The sequence below is a fragment of the Cebidichthys violaceus genome, unplaced genomic scaffold (assembly GCF_023349555.1).
Source record: "Cebidichthys violaceus isolate CVI_PGR_0920_01 unplaced genomic scaffold, fCebVio1.0.p SCAF_1, whole genome shotgun sequence".
Classification (NCBI taxonomy): Eukaryota; Metazoa; Chordata; class Actinopteri; order Perciformes; family Stichaeidae; genus Cebidichthys; species Cebidichthys violaceus.
The window spans coordinates 19588711-19609938 of record NW_027176262.1 but is presented as its reverse complement, the minus strand read 5'-3'; the positions used below and the strand labels follow the sequence as shown (position 1 = coordinate 19609938).

The window sequence follows — 21228 nt, the reverse complement described above, 5'->3', positions numbered from 1 at the left end:
CACTGGTGGGTTGATAAATGCAGGGATTATTTGACATTGATCATCCTGACATTAAAGCTTCCCTGAGTGGGCCTAATTATTTTAACATTTAAGTCGCTTTTTACGAGTGTTTGGCTCTAATCGGAAGGAGCATCATTATTTTGGTTGTATTGACAACCTTTTAATTGGAGAACTAAACAATGGCAACAGTGAGACGGCACAGTATGTGTGTGTGTGTGTGTGTGTGTGTGTGTGTGTGTGTGTGTGTGTGAGTACGCCTGTTTGTGTGTCTTTGTGATCCATTATCCGGGGGGTGGGGGGGGGGTTTGTTTAAGGCTTAGTTGAAAGTTTGCTGGTTTGTTTACGTCTTGGGCAAGTAAAGTCTGTCTTGCGCCCCTATTTTAAGAAAGGAATGGAAGAGGGTCAAGTATGGGCAAGAAATGCCAGATCATGTTTTGAATGGCAATGGAATCCTCGTTCCCTCCGACAGACTCTCTCGGTCTGAAAAGTATTTTCTAGGCCAATATGTTTCTAACATCTGTGGTGTTTTTTTTTTCTTTTCTTTTTTTCACCTTCCTCGAGCTCGAGAAGCACCGAGACGTTGACCTTGTTCGTGGCGAGGCTCCTTGTGGCGTCACATGTTTTGAGGCCGATTGAATACTTTGATCAAAAAGCCCCTGTCTGATTTACATTGAGATGATCCCTTTGCTTGTGGAGAAGATCAGGATTAACTGGTTCCCTTGGGATTCGTGGTGGAAAAGCTTTTGAAGCTGTTCAATCAAGAGGGCGGAACATGTCTCAAAAATTGCACTTAAAAAGCCTCCTGGAAAACGTCTTATTTGAGCAGAAGCGGGAGGTGTTTTTTTTCTCCCTAAGCCTAATTAGACGTTGTGCGAATAACTTTGCTCTTGTTTCTTTCTTTTGTTCAGCGCTGTAGTTTATTTGAAGCCAAAGTGACAGCACAGTTCGTGCTCTCTACATGGAGAGAAGGGCTAGGAAAAACATTTTCCTGCAGCAGTTGTTTGGACCCATTTCTTTTGACATGCAAAAACAAGGATCTGGTCTTTCACCCCGAGGTTAAAGGGCGTTACCATAAAGGCCCACCGTCTTTGATGGCTTAATTGATATACAACGTGTTCCAGACTCTCCCCTCGTTACAGAAGCACAAACAAGTGGCGGAATGGCCCTAACAAATGCAAGTAGCCGCAAACCCTGTTGCAGTCATCCATCGGGGGAAGGCCATTTTGTGCTTGTCACGGTAATAGCCATTTGTGGAAAGCACAAGGGGGCCAAATTCATAAACTGAAAATATTCCGAGCTGCTCGCCAAATAGATTATGAAATAAAAGGAACATTGAGAATAATGGACCTGTGAATAATAATAGCAGCTCTGCTCCTGCTTTCTTATATTAGCACTCTGTCTCTCCAGTATTCCAGTCTGATATTTAATTGAGTGTGAACTGAGTTAGCAACCAGGTGGTTGTTTATGGCTTGGCTCCGTCCCCCTGGTCCTGGTGCTGTACGAGCCCATATAGATATCACTCTCAGCGGTGGGATAAAGAGATTTTCCAGCTCTAATTCCTCATCTTAGTTGGATTAAACATTTGGGAAATGAGGGCTGAATGGTGGACGAGCATCTACTTTGAATGTGTTATTATTCAGGAAGGGAAATTGTGTAGTTGTGAATTCTAATCTTTGTAATGACTTGGCAGCTGGATCCTTCTGCTGGAGACCCCTGTTGTTCAGTTCTGTCAGTCATGCCATGCGTCTCATTGAATGTTTCCTCCAGAATGTTTGGTCGTAGGGCTGGGCGATTAATCAAATTTTATTCCTAATTAGGATTTTGGCTTCCTGCGATTTATAAAAACAAGATAATCAAAACGATTACTGGTCCCCAATCTGCTTCGCAATGTTGCTCTCTTTGTATCTCGTGTTAGGCTGTAAATCGAACGCACCCCTTTCTTTTACAGTAGCCCGGCCGCTGACTGGCCCTCGCCGGGTGCATTTCCTCCGTGGCGGAGCGCCTCAACCGGCTCTAGGCCGGTGAGGAAAGGCCTGGGGTGAAGGTGGCACGCGGCTCCGGCAGTCCCTTGCCTGGACCTCGCCGCTTCCTAGTTTTCCCAGGGAGCGGTGGACTCCATGAGCCCACTGCTCCCGGTGCGTCCGTCAGTCGGGGCGGACTGACCAGTGCCTGACGCCGTCTCTTTAACCATGCTTTGTCCTCACTATTCATATCATTACGACCAATGTCTTTGTGATTTCACTGTTTACAAGAACACAACGTTCTTGATAGATCTAGCCACTTAATTATGCTCTCATAGCGCGGCAAATGACTTTAAATTGCACGATGTTTCCAAAGTCAAATAATTGTGAAACAGACCAGAATAATCGTGGTTTTGATTATTGCCATGGCCCTACTTGGTAGGAAGTTTCTCTACAGTTTTGTTTGTCAATCACAGCCCTTTTAATTGTCGCAGTTTGATTCTCACTTGATGCCTCCTGAGAAATGTGAACTACGCGATGTTGCCTTTTGTTCCCTCCGAGTTGTTTGACTCTGTGGGGGTTAATTGCGCAGCTAGCCGCCTGATTTCTATGCACAAGCTTTTTAACTGATGACAACCATTCACGTGTCGTGCTGCTGGACCTTGTATTCGCTGTTCAGACTCGGTTCAAGCACGCCGAAGTCCACATTTGTGTGTATGAAATGTCGCGTACTTCAGCTGGATTGACTAATCGATCAGTCGGTGGTGGTCACGAGGACAATTGCAGGCATATTCCTGAATAGGATGTTGAGCACCGAAACAGGCAGGGGAATGTTTCCCTCAGACGGCTCGCGGAAGGAACCCCGCCAGAACATTGTAATTAGCATTTTGACTTTCTCTCTTCTGATGAAAAGACTGCAACGGCTGTGCCGCTGCATTTTACATTTCGTTTCGGATGACGGTTTGCGATATCGTGAAACGGAGAGAGCCACCACGGGATTGTTGGGGCCTTGATGGTTTGAGTGCGAATGCAAATTGCTCTGATCCCCGTTCCTTTGGGGAGTCTCCCTCTGGTCCCTGCTGAGGTGATGGATGGGAGAGAGAGAGAGAGAGAGAGAGAGAGAGAGAGAGAGAGAGAGAGAGAGAGAGAGAGAGAGAGAGAGAGAGAGCGCGCAGAGTCCTGGGAGACTAGCTTGAGGGGAGCTGACAGGAGATTAAGCTTCCCTGTTCGCCGTAGAAACTAATGGAGGTACTTGGACCACTCAAACTTCATCTCTTTGAGCTTTTAGCTCATTGTGGTGCAGCTCTTTAGCAAATCCTTCTCCTAACACTGCGTGAAATGTCTCTGTAGAGCCTTTTCTTTTTGTGTCTGTTGTGATTGTAGAAAATGGAGTCGCCTTTCATTCATTTATTTTCTTCTGCGAAATGTTTGAATTAGCTCGTGTTTTTGTTCCGCACACCGACAGCACATACTCCGTTGTCTTTGTGAGCTCATGATGCGCATTTCCAGCCCCCCCGTGGTCTCCGCAGAAAGGCTGCATTTCACAAAATCGATTAATAAAACATGACGATAAGCACTGAACCTAAATAATGGAAAGGTTAGGACTGTTCTTCGCATGCAGGAGCCTGCACAAATGGCATTAAAGACTGAATAGCTGTCGAAGTCCGCCTCTCCATTGTTTGGAGGCTGTAGTTTAAGTGCAGGAGTTAAGGTAACGACGAGGAGTAAATGCATGCTTCAAGGAGGACCACACCGCTCGTCTCTGTGATGGCGAAATTATTTGGATTGCTGAGTGAAGCTGTTTTAGGGCTTACGGAAGGATAGTCAAATATCACAAGTAATGTTTGTCCCAGACACCGGCAGTCTAATGTTACCAGACAGCTTGTTCTGTCAGAACACGCAGTTCGGCATCATGTCCCGTGTTTCCACGTGGTTGTCATTTTACGGTGTTTAGTGTCGGCTGGGTGTCATCCCCCTGCTCCTTTTGCTTTCTTCGCACCAGATAGTCAACCATGTTGGATCAGGATGGAAAACACGTTTATCAGGAAGCCGCAGCTGCAATTCTCTGCTTTAAATCCTTGATATGTGTCTCTGTTTCAACTCCAATCGCAGCATCAGCAATGCAAGGAAGACGGGAATCAATAAAGGGGATCAAATCTCGCCCTGAGCTTTTCTGATTCGGCATTAATCTGTCGAGGCCGTTTTCTTTCTATTTAGCCGATCCTTGTCGAGGGATTAAATGGTTAAATTCCCCGCTCTGCTCTTGAGAATGAGAATGACTGACTACTCTTGTTCCACATTTTCCTCGCAGTTTGTCAGATATGTGTTTCCAGCATCTGAGGACAGACTTATTATGGTTTCCTCGAGTCGATGTAAATCTCCCCCGAAGAAAAAAGTAAATAATGTCACATGTTGGAGGGATTCTCACAGTCTGCTCTGTTTTTTTTCTGTGACTGAGCCTCGGCTTGCATGTCTCCCTTCAGAGCTCACTTACTATAGTTATCACCTGTAATCAGTCATTTCAGTGAGAGGCCAATCATATTTATTTCTTTACAGGAACTGCATTTATGGTTTCTATTCCGAGCCGCTGTGCAAAGGGAACCCCGCTGTTTAACGCGTCAGTTAATAAAAACATTTTTATGCAGTCGTAATGTATTTTCTGCTTCACCTGTTTAAAAACAAGAAGTCTTATGGGAATACCATGCTTTGTGTCCGGGTTTACGACTGGGGCATTTAGTCACAGGCTGATCTGGGATTGAGGGAGTGAATAATTCCCGGTCTTCGACTGCACGTCTTTAAAATAAAGCAGATCCGATCGGTGCAGCTCCCGCCCCCACCGCCTGAACAAGTCAATTTACAACAGGCAGCTGGGCTGATGGGCCTCCATTAAGGAGCGAAGGAGTCCTGATAACCAGTCAGCAAACAACCTGCTGAGTCTGAGGATGAAGATGAAGGGGGGGGGGGGGGGGGGGGGGTCGGCCTGAAAAACTATCAAGTGGTGTTTTCTGTCACATGATTGGCTCGATTAACGTTTGAGGTTGTGTTGAACTGGCTGCGTGCTCGTCTCGGGCCAAACTTCTGCATTTCGCATCCCGGCTCTACTTTGTGAACTAGTTTGGGAAAAACCCCTTGATGGACCGGTTGTTGTTGCCATGTTTTCTGCTGTTCGATTCTGCTGTAGAATTTTGTGCTGACTTTGCGGTCTGCTGACAAGAGCTGGCTCTTTACCGTCCTGGGTCGGACCGATACATCAGCAGACTCAAGTGCTGGGCCAATAAAGGTCTTCAATTAAATATTCAATCTCCCTGACAACAATGTCGATCTGATGTTGGTCTTTGCCACTATTTTATCATCCGGCTGTTAAGATGAGATATTTATTAAGTATAGCACATTTTTCAAAGTCGATAATATCCCCAGAGGGTCTTCCCTCCTGCCCTAAGTATTGGAAAGAGCTGTTTCCTACCGGTTTCATCGGAGCTTTCTCGTGCCTTTGACACCCGGCTGCTGAATAAAGTGGCTTTTCCATCCTGCGAAAACAAATTCCGCTGATAAATACCAAGAGTTTTCTGAATGCGTGACCTTAAAAAAGTTCAACTTATGAGACATTGAATATCTCCACAAACTGCCCTCCAACATCTGACTGAAAACATCCGGCGTTGCCTTCAAGAACCACATCTGTCAATCCCATTACAAGCCTCCCAGCTCACCCACTGCACATGGCATCCACTGCTAAATACCCTCCGGGGCTGAAGCCGGAGCGGAGTATCAGCTTGCAGAGCACATTCGAATGAAAAATATCGGGCGTTTCTGAAATTTCGCCGTGGTTCCAATCTTTCGACGCGGAGACGTGTGAAATCGAAGTCAAACCGGAATTTCCGCCATTGTTACACAAGACTCGGAGCTGATCTCCTGCTAGAACTTCACATTTTTTCTCTTTTACTTTCGACAAACTTGGGCACCCCCCCGCCACCTATCTCATCTCCCCTTTCCCTCTCTCTCCTGTCTCCCCGCTCTGCCATTGAGGACGGTGCTCGCTGAGAGTCGACTTGGTTAGCACTTGATACAAAAGGGGGTTTGTTTTCATGAAATGTTTCCCTTTTTAATGAGTGATGGTGTTCGCTCATTTAATATTCCGCACTGATATCTCTCCGGGAGCCGGCTGCGCTTCAAAGCAACAGCATGGTTGTAAATGGGAGTGTGGGTGAAGGGGGGGTGGGGGTGGTGGTGTTGTTATAAGGTAGGGGGTGGGGGGGGGGGGGGGGGGGGGGCGGGGGGGGGGGCCAGATTTATTTATTCTCCCTGACATGGAGCTAAGCTTCCCGTGTGCTGCAGCTTGGTGCAAAGCTCCTTAGTAACCCCGTCCTGTGCAGACAGACGAGCAGAATATGACTGATAACGGGTCAGCGCCGTGCCCGTCATATTTCTCAACCGTGCGCGTCTTCCATTCCGGTTAGCACCTCTCCCTGCGGTGATCGACTCTGAAGATAATTGCCCGATTCAGAGGGATTTCAATTTCTTCTGTGTGAACATTTCTGAGAGTATTTTGGCTATTATTCCGGCGCCCCAACCCTCGGCCACAGCTGACACCCAGTGCTCGTCACAAACTGAGATTGGGGTCAACCTTACATGGGTGGTAGAAATTCTTCTTTTTCGCCCGTTTGTTTGGTTCAAGCTTTGCGAAAAGAGATGGAGATAAACACAGCTGTGGCCTGCCCTGCAGTTTGGCATTGATCCTTCCACTTTTGCTAGTAGGGTCTATTCCAAAGCAACTAATGTAGTCTGCTATTGATTCCCCAGTTTCAAGCCTGGCTGAATTTGACTTCAATGTTGCATTGTTTTCAGAAAGTCAGGTGTGCCAAATGGCCTCCGCCCTCCTTCCTGTATGCCCTGTTTTTTTTTTTTTTTTTTAAACATGCCAATTATATGTGGCAATCAGTAAGTTTCTTGATGTAAATATGTGTAAAACAAAGAGGTGGGCAAGTGACAAATGGAACCACTAGTCACCACCGTCTCTTTATCTCGAGCTGAGTCTACTATTCTAACTAATGACTTGTGTGGATAACGCAAAGCTGTAGGGTATGGCCGTGCTGTGTTCAACTGTATTTACTCATCTAAAGGCAGTAAAAAAAAAAAAAGAACGGGAAGATGTCTTAAGTTGCAGAATAATATTATATGATGAGTTTCTTTCATGGTATATCAGCTGACATTTGTTGCTTTTTCATACATGAACAAATGACATAAGCAAGCATTTTGACATCAAATTAGATGTTGTAGTAAAGATATGTATGAATAATAAACTTTAGTTATGAATGATGACAGCAAGTATAGTAGTTCCTGAACAGTAAAGGGAATTTTTCATGCGCAATAAACTTAAATTACAAAATATGAGGGTCAACTATGAATAAAAATGAATCCCATAAAACTTTATTGCTGTGATTTAATGCACTTCAGTTTCTTATAGTCTGCCAACATACATTATATGGTGACACCATATATATACCTGTCTTCTACAGATTACATTAATTTGCAGCTGGTTCGCATTTAGCCGATTTTTATAGTTTTTGGAAAGAGAAGTAATGCCTCCTGGGAAACTTTGTTCACAGGGAATGATAATGTCTTTCAGTTGATGTTGTAGCAGCTCATGGCAACTGCAACCCAGTGTTTAGGTTAGCAGAATGCCATGGTAACCAAAGTAGGGTTGAGCTATGCTGAAGTTTAGAAAACAAAAAGTCTTTGCTTAAAGTCATGGAATGATCAAGGTCATATTTGACCTCGACCTGACTTCTAGACAGCATTGAATTTTTGTCTGTTACTTTTTCCTGTTTCCCCTGAAGGTAGTCCTTTCTCATGCAGAATGGTTGCATATAAACTGCCTGCTGTACCTCCCCCACCCACCCAACTCTCTCCTCCTCCTCCCTTATTCTTGCCTCTTCCAGCTCAATAACTTTGCCAGGGGTTTCCACATGGGAGCTTCCACTCTGGCAGCACACGTCTTGCTTGGCTGCGGGTTTTCGCAAGTGGAATTAACCAGTCAGGAATCTGGAGAGGGCTTTGATACCAGCAAAGGAATCACGCGGGGCCATTTTGTAGTTCACAGCAATTGTCAGTCGAGCCATGGAGATGCCAAATGTCACGTCAGGGTAGAGAAACAGAAGGCTGGTGGGGTCAAGTGTCGCCCCCCCCCCCCCCTTCTTCTGCCACCCACGTGTCAAACATATGATCTACAACATTTATGTGATGATAAGTTATGCAGATGTAAGTGGCCACAAGAACTCCCACTCACTGAACTTGCGCCCACGTAGCTCATAGCCCGATGGAGCGAGAGTGAACAGTGCAGTTCCCTGCCTTTTTATTGATGTTGAATTTCGTCTCGCGCTTCAGCCTTATGGTCGGTTCACGAAGTGCGCGAGAATCACGATCATTTATATGACTACGGAGGGGTTGCAATTGTTCCCCGGCACTGTGTCTACCGTCATTATGGAAATGAAAATAGACGCTTAAGAGGGACAAATGTTGGATTGACAAACTTGCTATAGGCTTTTTAATACAGCAGCAAAACCCTTAAAATACCTCCATTCTTCTGGCCGGCAGACCCGTACCTCTCCGGATGCCAAGGTTCATAATGTTCTGCAGAGCGGGTTTATGAATCGTACCTGCCTTCCTTCATTCGCTAAGTCGCGGAAGATAATTTGCAAGGGAAAATAACAGCCTGGATGTAAAGAGGAAGAGGGGGGGAAATGGAGATTTACATGTAGAGCCTGCGGGGGATGGGAGTTTGCAGAGGGTCATGCTGTTGCTGAATGCGGCTATGTTCCAAGGGTGATTCTAGTTTGCCTTGAAATAGTGTTCTTGGCTAAAGTTCTATTTTGGCACACTGGGGCTGCTCCCTGTAAGAAAATAAGAAGTTCATTTAATTTTTTACCAGTTCATTAAGCCTTTATTCTTTTCCCATGCGGGAAGCCAGACGACCCCCACCACACACACACCAACAGCAACCAAATATTCTCCATTATAGCTATCTTCAAACAAACGCGTTGCCTGTTGCATAATTATACAAGTGTTATGACACATAAAACAGGAAATTAAATTAAAAGCTCGAATGTGCTAAAGATCATAATTGTCCGCTGAATTAGCTTAATTAAAGCCTCTCGTCATTTGAGTAATGAGCGATTCAGAAGCTCAGTCAGATCTTTCAAAACAAGTGGGTTCAAGTCAAGATTAAATTGGAGCCCCATGTTTCAATAGACTGCTCAATATGCAATGGAAGCAGTTTGGGGGATGAAGCTGATTGGATTTGCTCTGCATCGAGTGTTTCATCCTTGCTGTTTGGGAAATTTTGGTGAAGCTGAAAAAAAGAAAAGAAGAAGCAATTCCTGCCGGGAGTGAGTGGCGCTCCAGTGGAAGTAATCAAGATAACAGGGGGGCTGATTCTGTATGTTGTTGTATGAGACTTAAAGGGTTAATCCTATTGATTTGGTTGTGGGATTTGCTCCATGGAATTATGGTGGAACTTTTTCCCTGACTTCTCACCGTTGGGGGAGATTCGCCGTGTGAGATCCGGGACCGGTCCCACGTCCCCCTCTTGTCGAGCTCGCAGCGCCGACGCTCCGTGCCCGGCGCGGGTGTCTGTTTATCCTGGAAAGACCCGGGAAGGAGTTCACCGAGGCGTGAGCAAACGGGCGCATGCGCACGGTCGCGGTGGGCTCTTAACGCATACGTGCGTTTGTGCGCCGGCCCGAGGCAGCTTCACGTTGCCAGGCCCTGCTCCCCCCCCACCCCCCCTACCCCCCCTGATCCTGACCCACTTTCCTTTCCCCCGCTCGACGCTCCCTCTTTAATTGCCGCGCGGCACACTGAGGCCATCTGCTCGAATGAGGCCCGTCACCATGGAGATGCTGGGAGGCTTTTCGGATTTGCTGCGGACTGACCAACAGGGAAATAGAGGTCAGGGACTGGGGGTAGGGTGTTGGACACTCGCAGGGGCACCAGGACTGTGTTATGAGATGCCGACGGTGCGAACAGCACACCTGTATGATACATCTGAAGCAGATGCAGACAGATCCTCTCATATCTAATGACAAAATCAGCTTTTCAGGATGCACGATCCAATGGATTCAATGGGGCCTGAGAGGTTCTCCTAAACTGAGGGGCATAGCACATGTTAATCCCTCTGTTCAGCCCAGAACATGAAAACAATAACATTTTGAATTACATGGATTTGATCTGACACCAATAGCAAGTTAGAATGTCATGTGGAACTTTTGTTTGCATACAGTTGTAGTTATTATAACTCCACAGGGGGGAAAAAGAGAATTACAAATGCTCACTTTTGCGGTGAGGAGGGTGTTGGGCTGTTTGTCTGTGTTAAGATCGCTGTGTTGCCTCGGTCAGATGTGTATTTAGCGTCGTTCTCATCTGCCTGCTCCGATTACATTGAGCTGTGCTCCTCTATCCTCACGAGCGTCTTTGTGTATTTCGCAGCTCATGCTTATTTCCTTTCCAATGACACGCCTCAGTGAGGAAGCAGTTGCACTGTGTTTCCAATTAACACCCAGGAGTATTTCGGAGCCGCTGTCTGCACGGCCATGTCGCCTCTTGACTCCTCAGACTGTCGGCTGCACTCGCATCAAGCCCGCCCTGTTCAGATATTCCATAAACCGCTTCCACAGGATCATTTAGCCAAAAAAAGCAAAATGTGGCATTTTGTTCCAGGAGAATGTGTTTTTACTTAAATGGCTCTAATGGAGTCTCGGTATTGACCTCTGGCTCGACGCTGTGCTTTGGGAGACACTCTTTGTATTTACTCCTGTTTTAAAGGTCAATATTGGTAGCTGTCATTTCTGAAGTGCCATTTATAGGTCAATAGCTCATTAGTAATCTGGTGGAGTTGGGATCAAATGCAGCTGCTGTCTTGTCTGCAGCCATTTCCACTTTCAAGTTCAGAGCTAAGCCACCGGATTCTGTTAAACGGATGCAAAACCGTTTAATATCATTTAGTTAAGAAATCTCGGCTTATTTTACTCTAGAGCTGTAACTAAAATGTGTTTTCCCTATTTTTATTATAAGTCATTGTGTTATGTTGTTTGAGCTATCAAATGGAAGAATATTTTGGGAGATGAGAAGCTGAGAATAGAATACTTGATTTGACTTGATTTTTTTTTCTTGATGATTTCTAAATTATCCAAATTGTCAATTCATTTTCACTAATGAACTTGGATTAATTGACACAGTGCTCCAAGTCTATTTCAACCATTGTTCTACAGCAAGGGGAGACCAAACCTTTCTGTTTGTGGGCTAGTTTCATGTTGTCTTCTAACATTGTACTCTTTTATCAGTGCAACGGATTCCTGGCAAGTTATAGTAAAACAACAACAACAACAAATTGTGCAGAAATGCAGAAAAGGAATTTTCTGCATTCACGTGTCTTTTCAGTTTCGCCATGTTTACCTCAACAACTGAGGGAAATGTTTGCATCGACCAGTCATCAATGTAGGTCAAATACTGCTAAGAAGAACTAAGAAGTTTGAACTCTGTACATACCGGGCAATTTCTGAGAAATATGCTGAAAACCAAATCCAAATCATTCTTTTTTTTTTTAAATTCACCGTGGTCCGCGGGCCGTAGTTTGGCCACCCATGGGCTCCAGGAAGGCTGTACCTGTAGGATACCATAGCTTTAGTAGGCGTTCGTCTGACCTGTAGTCAGAATGTTATGGCAGACAGACTTGACTATGGAGGCAGGTGTACGCCTCCTCCATGTTTCTGCCAGAGTGCTTAACAAGAAGTCAGACCTGCGACGAGGCCTGTCAGAATCCGCAGACTTTGATGTCGTCACCATCTGCATTGGACGCCTCAGACAGCTTATTTTGCACCTCCATCACCTGTCAGCGACGGAGTAACACAGGAGCCTGTGACAGCGGAAAAGGGTAGCTCTGTCAATTTCAACCCCGGCATCGCTTGATCTCTGAGCTGCTGCGAATGTACAGTCGAAGGGCTCAAGTTAACAAGACAATGTACCCAGTGCCTGTAATTGGACCGGGGGCCCCTTGCTTCACTGGTGGGAAACGATAGAGAGGCCTTCAATCAGCCTGCTCTCCGGCCAAGGTCATGACGCCGGAGCGCTGGGTGTGTTGCACCCGCTACCTTGGCCCCTTTGTCCTATCGCGGCTCATCCGGCTGCTGATGCTGCTGCGCAGAGTCGGCGCTGAGAACCGCCGCGCTCTTTGTGGGCAGCACCCTCGATTATGTGCTTCGGAGAGAGTAATCAAATCGTGTGATGTTGTGCCACGGAAGAGTGACCAAGTGAAGTTTCACCCAGCCAGTCTCGCAGTGTCTAATGTTGTTTCTGCCCGTCCGTCCTGCCATTGCCGAAGGGGCGACACATTTATAGCTTGACATGAACTGGTGCAGTGATGGGAAATAAACTGCCTTTCCAAAGGATTATGTCACTGTGTGGATGGACCTAGTTAGCCGGAGTGATTTTCATAGTCCTTGTTGTGCCAAACTCCTGATTGCAGTTTGAATGGAGGCCACACTGAAGGAGGCCCCTAATTAGCCCTCCTCAAGTGCACATGCTGACTACGCAGCGGTGCCTTTTTGATTCGCCTAACAAGGGCCACCTGCCTGCTCTCTCCTTATTTGAACTGAGCTTTATTGCTGCTTTTAGTATCATCCAGTTCAGAAGTCACCTCTGCGACCGTGTCCATGGCTCTTTCAGCTCCGAAGCCTATACTAAAAAGAACTGTATTCCTTCTTTTTTATGGACAGCAGGGGGAAGAAAGGTTGCTTGCTATTCAAAATCCACTCCACCACTCAGCCGAATATTTATATATTTACCCACCCGATGCCATTTTTGGTCTGCACAATCCCCGGAGAGGGGAAATGCATTAAGCCACTCACTGTATTTACTTGTGGTGGATTGATGCGGATGTGTGAGGGCAGGCCAGAGGATGGAGGATGGAGGATGGGAAATTGATCATCGGCGAATGAGTGTCAGGGGAATCTTGACATCCACAACTGCTTTTCACGCGTCGGCCTTGGAGAATCCATCAGGCAGAAACTCTGTGTCATCTGAGAATACATCTCACCACTTAGATTAAGACATTGCTGCTTGCTCAGGCACACTCGCTTCAGCGGTGTGCTTTATTTGATTGTACGGGATAATTGACTCACCCTGCTTGTTTGTACCCAGTAAACACACACACACACACACACACACACACACACACACACACACACACACACACACACACACACACACACACACACACACACACTTATGAATGATGACGAGATACGTATATTCATGCATTGTGAAAATCAGGCCATTCCCCAAGTTACACTTCCTTTAAAAGTGTGTATTTGTAAAATAATTGGATTGATCGCAGACTTACGAGTTGTTTATAGCATTGATTTGAAGAAATACTGAACACCTAGTAAAATCAGCAGTATTTGCTGCAGTCTAAGCATCCTCATGTTTTGCAGCGGCAGCGTTCTCCTCCACGGAAGCTGTCATTTTCATAATTCCTCCGCAGCGCATCAACCCCACATCAACAAAACGTTGGCCTTTTGACTTGCGACCGGCTGTCGGTTGTGGCACTCTTCCATAGGATAAACACAGAAAAAAAAACCTTCTTGATGTGTTTCAGAAAAAAAAAAGAATCTGCAGCACAATGGGAAAAATCATCACGGCAGGAGGAACTGGTTTAAGTGCAGCTGGCTGTGAAGATGGCCGTGTTGGTAATGTGGTGGAAGGAAAATGGGCTGTTAGATGACTGAAGGCTGGTGGTAAGAAAATGGAGAAATGATGGGCGGATTAGCAGGTTTTGCGCTCTATTGAAAAGAGCAAAACACTTTGTGCAACAGTTGGGGAGGCTTTATGAATCGTGGAGGAGCTCTCTATTGAGTATGGGAATGACAGTCAGGCATTTTAAAAAGGTAATCGCTGGAGCAAAGGTCTGGTTTATTTAACATTTTACACAAAGACCGTCTCCAAAACTAAGCACAGCTAAGAGTCTTTATTCTGCAAATACATTTTGAATAATGAATGATATCCTTTTTAAAATGCCCTGTGAGATAAACAAAAGCCAGGAATGAAAGGCTTATCTGTGTGCCTTTTGAGGTTTGCCTTCCCACACACCTTGAACAGAGTTCCCATCCAACAAATCTCCTTTTTTCTTTTCTTTTCTTTTTTTGTTGAAAAGCCTGCAGAAATTGAAGAGGGGAACCAATTAAAACTACCATTAAATACTGTTTTATATATATATATATATATATATATATATATATATATATATATATATATATATATATATATATATATATATATATATATATAAAATGTTTTTTTGAATTAAAGGCATTTCAAGGCTGGGTAGGAGGCTCTCCCAGGCAATGAATAAGCCCTTTGTGCTGCTTGTGTAGACTCATTTGTTTAGCGCGTCTCGATGTGGACAGACAGTGCTGATTTTCATGCGGTGGATGAGAGATGAGACTTTATGAATAACGAGAGGATTACAGGCATTGCCGCTCTGCCGGTAATGCAAGTTTATTTGAATCCACATAATTGTCGATTATCTCTCAATCTTTGCGGGAGTCTAAAAAACGAGCTCCCGCAGGTTTGACGCCTGAAATATTCAAGATGCATTCGCCCAACATTGCCAGGACGTTATTGCAACTGAAATTTAGTTCTCAGCTGATTTCCCTGGTTAAACAAAGGTTCGATTAGAAATTAGAAATGAAGTGCCGCATGCTGAATGAATGTACATATTGGGATGCAGCTACTTTCACGCAACTTTTAAAGTCTTCTAGACTTCCTGCACTAGTTTATTCAGACGATTAATTAAGCAAAGTCGATTAATATTCTCGACTGGCTATGTCTTCCAGATTATTCACCAGAGTGACTTGAACCTTAGTTTTATGATTAATATTTATAGGGGACTGTCAGTGGCTGTCAGCCTCGTGTGAATCAACAAGGCTTCAGAACTTAAGAGCCAGTTGATGTGCTATAAATCAAAGGTTGAGCGGGGGAGAAATCCCACCGAGATGAATAAAAAAGGATCCATTTAGAAACGTGTAACCTTTCGGTGGAGATACTTACTCTGTGATTTATCACCACAAAGCCAGTCGCTCCTCCTCCTTCCATCATATGTTTTAAGTATCGGAGGGGATTGAATATGTCCGACGGACTGAATGAGCTCTGGGCGGCATGACCGCAACTCATGCATTACAATGGGGTTGTGCGGGGGCTTCTTGTGTCATGCAAAGTCGCCTCACACAGCGGTGAGTTACTACTACTATGCTAACCAGATCCCCCAGAGCCTGCATGCATGTGTGGAAGTATTTTTAGCAACATGCTCACACGGCGGCCTGATGTGTCAGGGAGGCATCATGTTAAAGATTCAGTCAGATGGTCCTTAACGCTTCGCCTGGAGCCCTGCAGAAGGGATGTGTTTGTACCCAGCACTGGAGGAGAGGAGGTGGGAGGGGGGGGGGGTCACGTGCTGACCTCATTGTGTGCATGAGTAAGTGCGCTCTGCAGCATCAGTGTGCAGCCTCTCCACCACATAATGAGAAAGCGACTTATTTCTATAGCTAATAGATTGATTTCCCTGGCACACACATATCTGAGACAGGAGCATTTTAACTTTTCTTTTTTCAACCTCCTCAAATCGGTGAGAGCGGCGAAAGGCGGCGGTGAAAAATGAAAATGGAACCCCGCCTCTGAAAACTGAAGAAGATTTAATATTTTTATCCCTAGAAAGGAACTGACACGCTTTATTAGTGTTTGCCTCAGCGCCCCGGCCCCTCCCTTCAGAGGGGGCTCTGTACTGCCATGGGGAAGCACTTTGCAGTGGAAATAAAAACACATTGCTGCTTCCTAAACACGGAGGTTAATGTCTTATTTACAAGCTGCAGCCCCCCCAGCGGTTGACATGTTGGCGCGAATGTCTCGCTGTCTTTTTATTTTTTTTAAAACAACGCAGGCGAAAAAGGTGATCCAAGACAGACGGATCACCGCCGTGCTCCCCGCAGTGTCCCGGCCTCACGGAAGTCCCGCAACCCACCTTTTCTCCGGACCTTAGAAAATTGCAGCTGGCCCACTTCCTTCATCGGTACATTAGCTCCCGCAGCCTGCGTTGCTTCACTGGAGCAGATGCAGCCCGAAGAAAACAAAGCCGGCAGGCCAGGGGGTTAATCGCACTCATCTAGAGGTCTGCAGCGTTGTTGCCAGGTGTGACACACTCAAAGTGCACTTGGCTTCCCCTCCTGTTGCTGCCCTTTGACCTCTGTCTATCACACCAAGTGCAGTATGCGTTTGCAAGCATGTAAAAAAACCTGGAAAAAAAAACATACATGTATGTATATGTATGTATATTTTACAGCCTACTTGTTTACAGTCCTGCAGACTGATCTCAATGGTGTTGTGCAATTTTTTTTTTTTTTTTTTTTAAAGGTACACATTTTATTTTTATTTTATTATTAAGTAGGGCTGCACCATTATCGCCAAAATGATAATCACAATATTTTTTGATGAAAATCGAGATCACTCACTATTAAGGGCTGCTTTCACTGTTGTGCTATATTTCTACTAAACTCTTTGCAATCAAAATAAGACTGGTCCTTATTCTCCTTGAAGCAAAAGGTAATTGTACCAAAACTTTTTACCCAAAATAATTCCAACAGAGCACCGCTTTCACTCAGGATGTGCTACAATACACACATCTTCGCATCAAAATAAGTTACCCCCCCCCCACACACACACACACACACACACACACACACACACACACACACACACACACACACTTGTGGGAAGTACAGTGTCAGGACAGATGATCGAAAGGGTCTACAATTCTGCACAATGCCTCTGAGGGTTTTGCAAGTTGATAACAAAGTGCCACTGTAACCAAAGAAGAATTTTCAAAACACCTTGAACTTGTTTCATGCATTACTTTGTGGCAAAGACTGAGCTTTTGGGATCATGTTTTCTGTTACAACTTTGTGTGTACCAGCATGTGTTCGTTCTATCTTTCTTGGATTGCCACAATACGCCAGCGCTGCCTACATGAAAATACTTCTTCCTTCTCCTTTATTCATTTGTCACGTTCCCATTGTAACTCAGATGGCGTTGCTTGTGACAGATTGCATTCAAGTAAGGCCAGAGTTGTACATCAATATGCCAGAGAGATTTTCTATTATGTCGGCTCTTGGCATCATATTGACTTTGTTTGCATTTGTAGCCAGCGGGGAAAAGACATTTCTTTAAGAGGGAGGCGTCAACAACTAGTTCTGGCATATCCAACTCATTTGAGAACGAGGTTGATACCTTGTGAAGAACATCAAGGTTGTCTCTTGGCCTTGCATTGTCACAACACATAATGTGGAATCTTCCCGGGGTGGTGTTGCCGCAGTTAAATTCCTGTTAAGTCTGTTACATGCTTATCGTTCCTCTCGGTTCCCAGCGATGCATTTGTGTGGTAAAATGCCAGTTCCCTCTTTTGAACGCCTCTCCCTAAGACACAGCTGCCTACTTAGATAGCTAATGGCTGTGTTTTTGTGCCGCGGCGCTGCGAGCCGAGTGTGGCGCGATGGCATTTGTCCTGACCGCCCGAGGCCCGGTCTGTCATGGTGTATCAGGCCAGACCAGTGGCCATGACTCACACATGAACCCTCCGGGTGCCGAAAGCTCGCCGGAGAGACATGGGAGTTTAATGTTCAGCACCCGGAAATGCATTTGTCGGTGTTTGGTGGAGGGGACGGGCGGCCCGACGACGGCGAGGAGGTGTTGGTGAATATTTTCTCCTCTCAGCAGCTGGGCCTGCAGAGGTATTTTCACAGTGCTAAAGGTGATATTTTAAATTTTTTTTATTTACTTGGCATTTTGTTCTCAGCAAAACCGTCATGATTTTCGCGGTACATTCGCCAGAGATCCCTCTGCGAGCCAACATCGTGTCCAGCTCTGTGGCATCTGCTTCCTTGGATGTTCTGTTGATTTAGTTGATCTGTTTAGGCATTGGTCTTTTCTTCCTCTGCTCAGTCACAGTGCTGCTCGTGCTAAACCCCCCCTCCCTCCCTCCCTCTCTCCCTCCCTCTCTCCCTCCCTCCCTCTCTCCCTCCCTCCCTCCCTCTCTCCCCAGCTCTGTTTATCTCCAACCAACTATTGTTTCCTGCTTTCGCAAACTCCAACCACATCACTTTCTTCTTTCTTCTTTGGGCATTCAGCACAGCAAATGTAAAAGCCGTCACGACCCCGGGGTTCTCTCTCTCTTTTTATGTGTGTGTGTTTTTCATGAACTAATGACGGCGACTCAAACATTTAAAGAAATGAAAATGCCACAGGTAATTACTTTAACCTATAGGTCCCTCAGAAGTTTATGCTGACATGCTCAGGTTTCCTGTTTTCACTCCCCATTCGTCTGCCTCTCTGCTTCCTCTGATGGCTTCATCTCACACGCTGACGCATTTTCAGAATCATATCCATCAGTGGATGTCAGGGAGGCTGCCCCCTCCCCTCTCCACCCCCCCCCCCCCCCCCCCCCCTCCCGTTCACTCACAAAAACAGTGGCCGTTGTATAACATCATCTATCATCCTGAGGCCTTTGTTCAGCATCCTGTCTCATACGGGGGCTAGCAGCCAGCGCGAGGGTGGCATTCTATTTGACAGGCCAGTGCAGATGCTAAATGACAGTGACACAAAGAGGGGGCCCACCACGCAGGTCCTGACAGGGCTGTTTTCCATAGACAAGAGGCTTGACTTGACTTAAAGGCCCAACCCTAAAATCAGATTACAGTCCCCGGCTCCTGAAACCTCTTTGGCCTGGTTCTGATGTTTGTAATTTCCCTCGATAGGAAACACTTTTCGTGTCAGATTGAAATGTACTTTGAAGCTCTGCTTAGTGGTTTCTTTGCCTCCGTGTTGCATGGAAATTATATTCATCAAGTGTCTTTGTGTACAGGTACGATTGAAATGGGTTAATAGAAATGTCACTCCAGTTTGTTTTTGAAGTTTGAGGTTGAACCATTAACCTGACACGATTCCACTACAACTTATCCAACATGTACCGCCAAACTGTGTCCTGGAGCTAGAAACCGAACCATTGTCTGCTCTCTTTTTGTGCTCAATCTGGATTATAGCGTTTGCCAAACTGCCCCAAGAGTAAAAGTGATGATTATATTCATTGCGCTGTTTCAGTTTACCTTGTATCCATTTTCTCTGATGCCCCGCGGGAGAAGTGCCGCTCCGAAAACCTTTTGTGAAAATGCAGAATGTGAAGTGCGTCCGTATCTGCAGTCGCATCTGTTGTTGGGATATGGATACACAATATCCCCACTGTAGTCAGATTACACACTCCTGTCATTCGCAAAGTTTTCTTGCTTTGGTGTGTCAAGAGATGTTACAATACAATTTTTTTCATTCCCAATACAGAGTCTGATACCTGAACTTGCGTATCGCCTGACACTAGTGCGTTAAAAACATAAATACATTCATACATTTATTCACATTTACATTATTAACCCTGTATGGATGTACTATGGTTCTCATTGTTGTCACCATTGGGCAGGATGTACAGATCAGGTGGCAGGTGAAACGTGTTGTTGTTGTTGTTGTAGTTCTTGTGTAGCGTAAGTGAGCTGATGAATGACACAATAACGTGATATCGGATAGGTGCATAGATTTTAGGCTGGACCGCAGGCATTTCAGATACTGGTATTGGTATCGAGGCAGGTTGTGTCTGTTTTTGGCCAATTACTGTAACAGTTAAAGACTGTAATCTTGCTCGATTGGTGTCTTATAAAAGCTGAATGTCTCCTGTACTGCCATTTTCACTGTAGATGTCATGTGACAATGGCTCCCATGTCTAAAACATCTAGTGCAAAATACCTCAATTTGGACAAAGCTACGAGGCCTTGTGTCTTCTCTGGAAATTCAGCAGCAGAAATTACACCGCAGCCAGCAACTGAAACCAACAGTCAAGCTCTCAAATTGCGGAACTGTAACAGAAACAAGTAACCACGATTCAAATACATTTAGAAAAATACCTTTTTTTTGTTGCCTTGTTTGCACATAGTGCAATGTTTGTTCTGTTGTATTGAGAATTGGCCTAGCTCTAAAGGAAGAGGGGGTGGAACCAGCTCCACCTGTTTAGTCCACGAGTGACAACTTTTATGATACATGGTGCCAAAAAGCATTTGTAAAGAGCGGTGCTAAACAGACAGAGGATAGGCACTGATGGCTCATAAAGCTGCCATTGTCTAAAGGGTTAATAGGACACCATGAGGAAGAGGGGGGGGGGGGGGGGATCTCCATTCACCAAACGTGTTGTTTTAACTCCGCACAGATAGAAGGACACCTTTTTATGTCGTTTTGAATGGGTTTACCTAAGTCTTAAAAGGCAGACTGGCTCGTGGGTTGGTGGAATATCAGACTACTTTGTCTGTCTTCTCTCAGTTAAATAAAAAAGTCTGCCCTATTTAACGGCAGCGTTTCAGACACCGCCTATGGGTATGACACAGCTACATTTCTTTTCTTTTTATGACAAAAAAAGATGAAATGAAGAAGAATTTGTTCAGATGATCAAAAATGTACAAATTTGACCATCCCAATATGTTGCAAACATGTGTCCAGCACCAGAAGGAGGAAAATGATATTAATGGCCTCATTTCTAAGCTCTTTCTATGCAACTTTGATGTCCAGTCAGTCTCATTGTGTGGGATCCTTTAGAGGGGAAGGAAAGCTTGCGTTGGTTTGCCTCTGGTGAAATAAATGGAATGTAAATGCAGGGCATTAATAGATGTGAGGTGGCTCTGCGAGGATGGGCCTCTTTGAATCCAACAGTGATGAGAATGCAGATGAAAAGCAAAGGACAGGGCGCGTTACACGCTCACAGGTGACTGATTGTCCACCTGGAACCAACAGGTTGACACATGCGGGGGACTCGTAGTGGGTTGTAAATCATGTTCGTGGTCCGCAGGCCACCTGCAGAGATGAGGTCACTTTGTTTTTACATTTCAAAATGCAGTTAAAACGGTCAGATCATAGGCTAAGAACTAATTGTTAGTTTTTGGGTGCTGATCCGAATCCAGGGATAAAAAACAAACAAACAAAAGAGGATTAAACTCTTCAAGATGGTGTTTTATTTGTAACATTTCCATTAGAACTTCTGCCCATGCTTGAATGAAAGATACAATAAGGATTGTGCCGCTCTGAGTGCTCTCTATAAAGGAGCATTAGGTAATCTGTGACCTTCATTCACTTTAAACAAGTT

At 45.2% G+C, this 21228-nt stretch overlaps 1 protein-coding gene across 1 annotated transcript in view; it reads left to right on the top strand.

Moving 5' to 3' along the window:
• nectin1b (nectin cell adhesion molecule 1b) overlaps positions 1–21228 on the top strand; it is an 81489-nt gene that overhangs the window by 1680 nt on the left and 58581 nt on the right. The gene's annotated exons all lie outside the window — the stretch shown is intronic.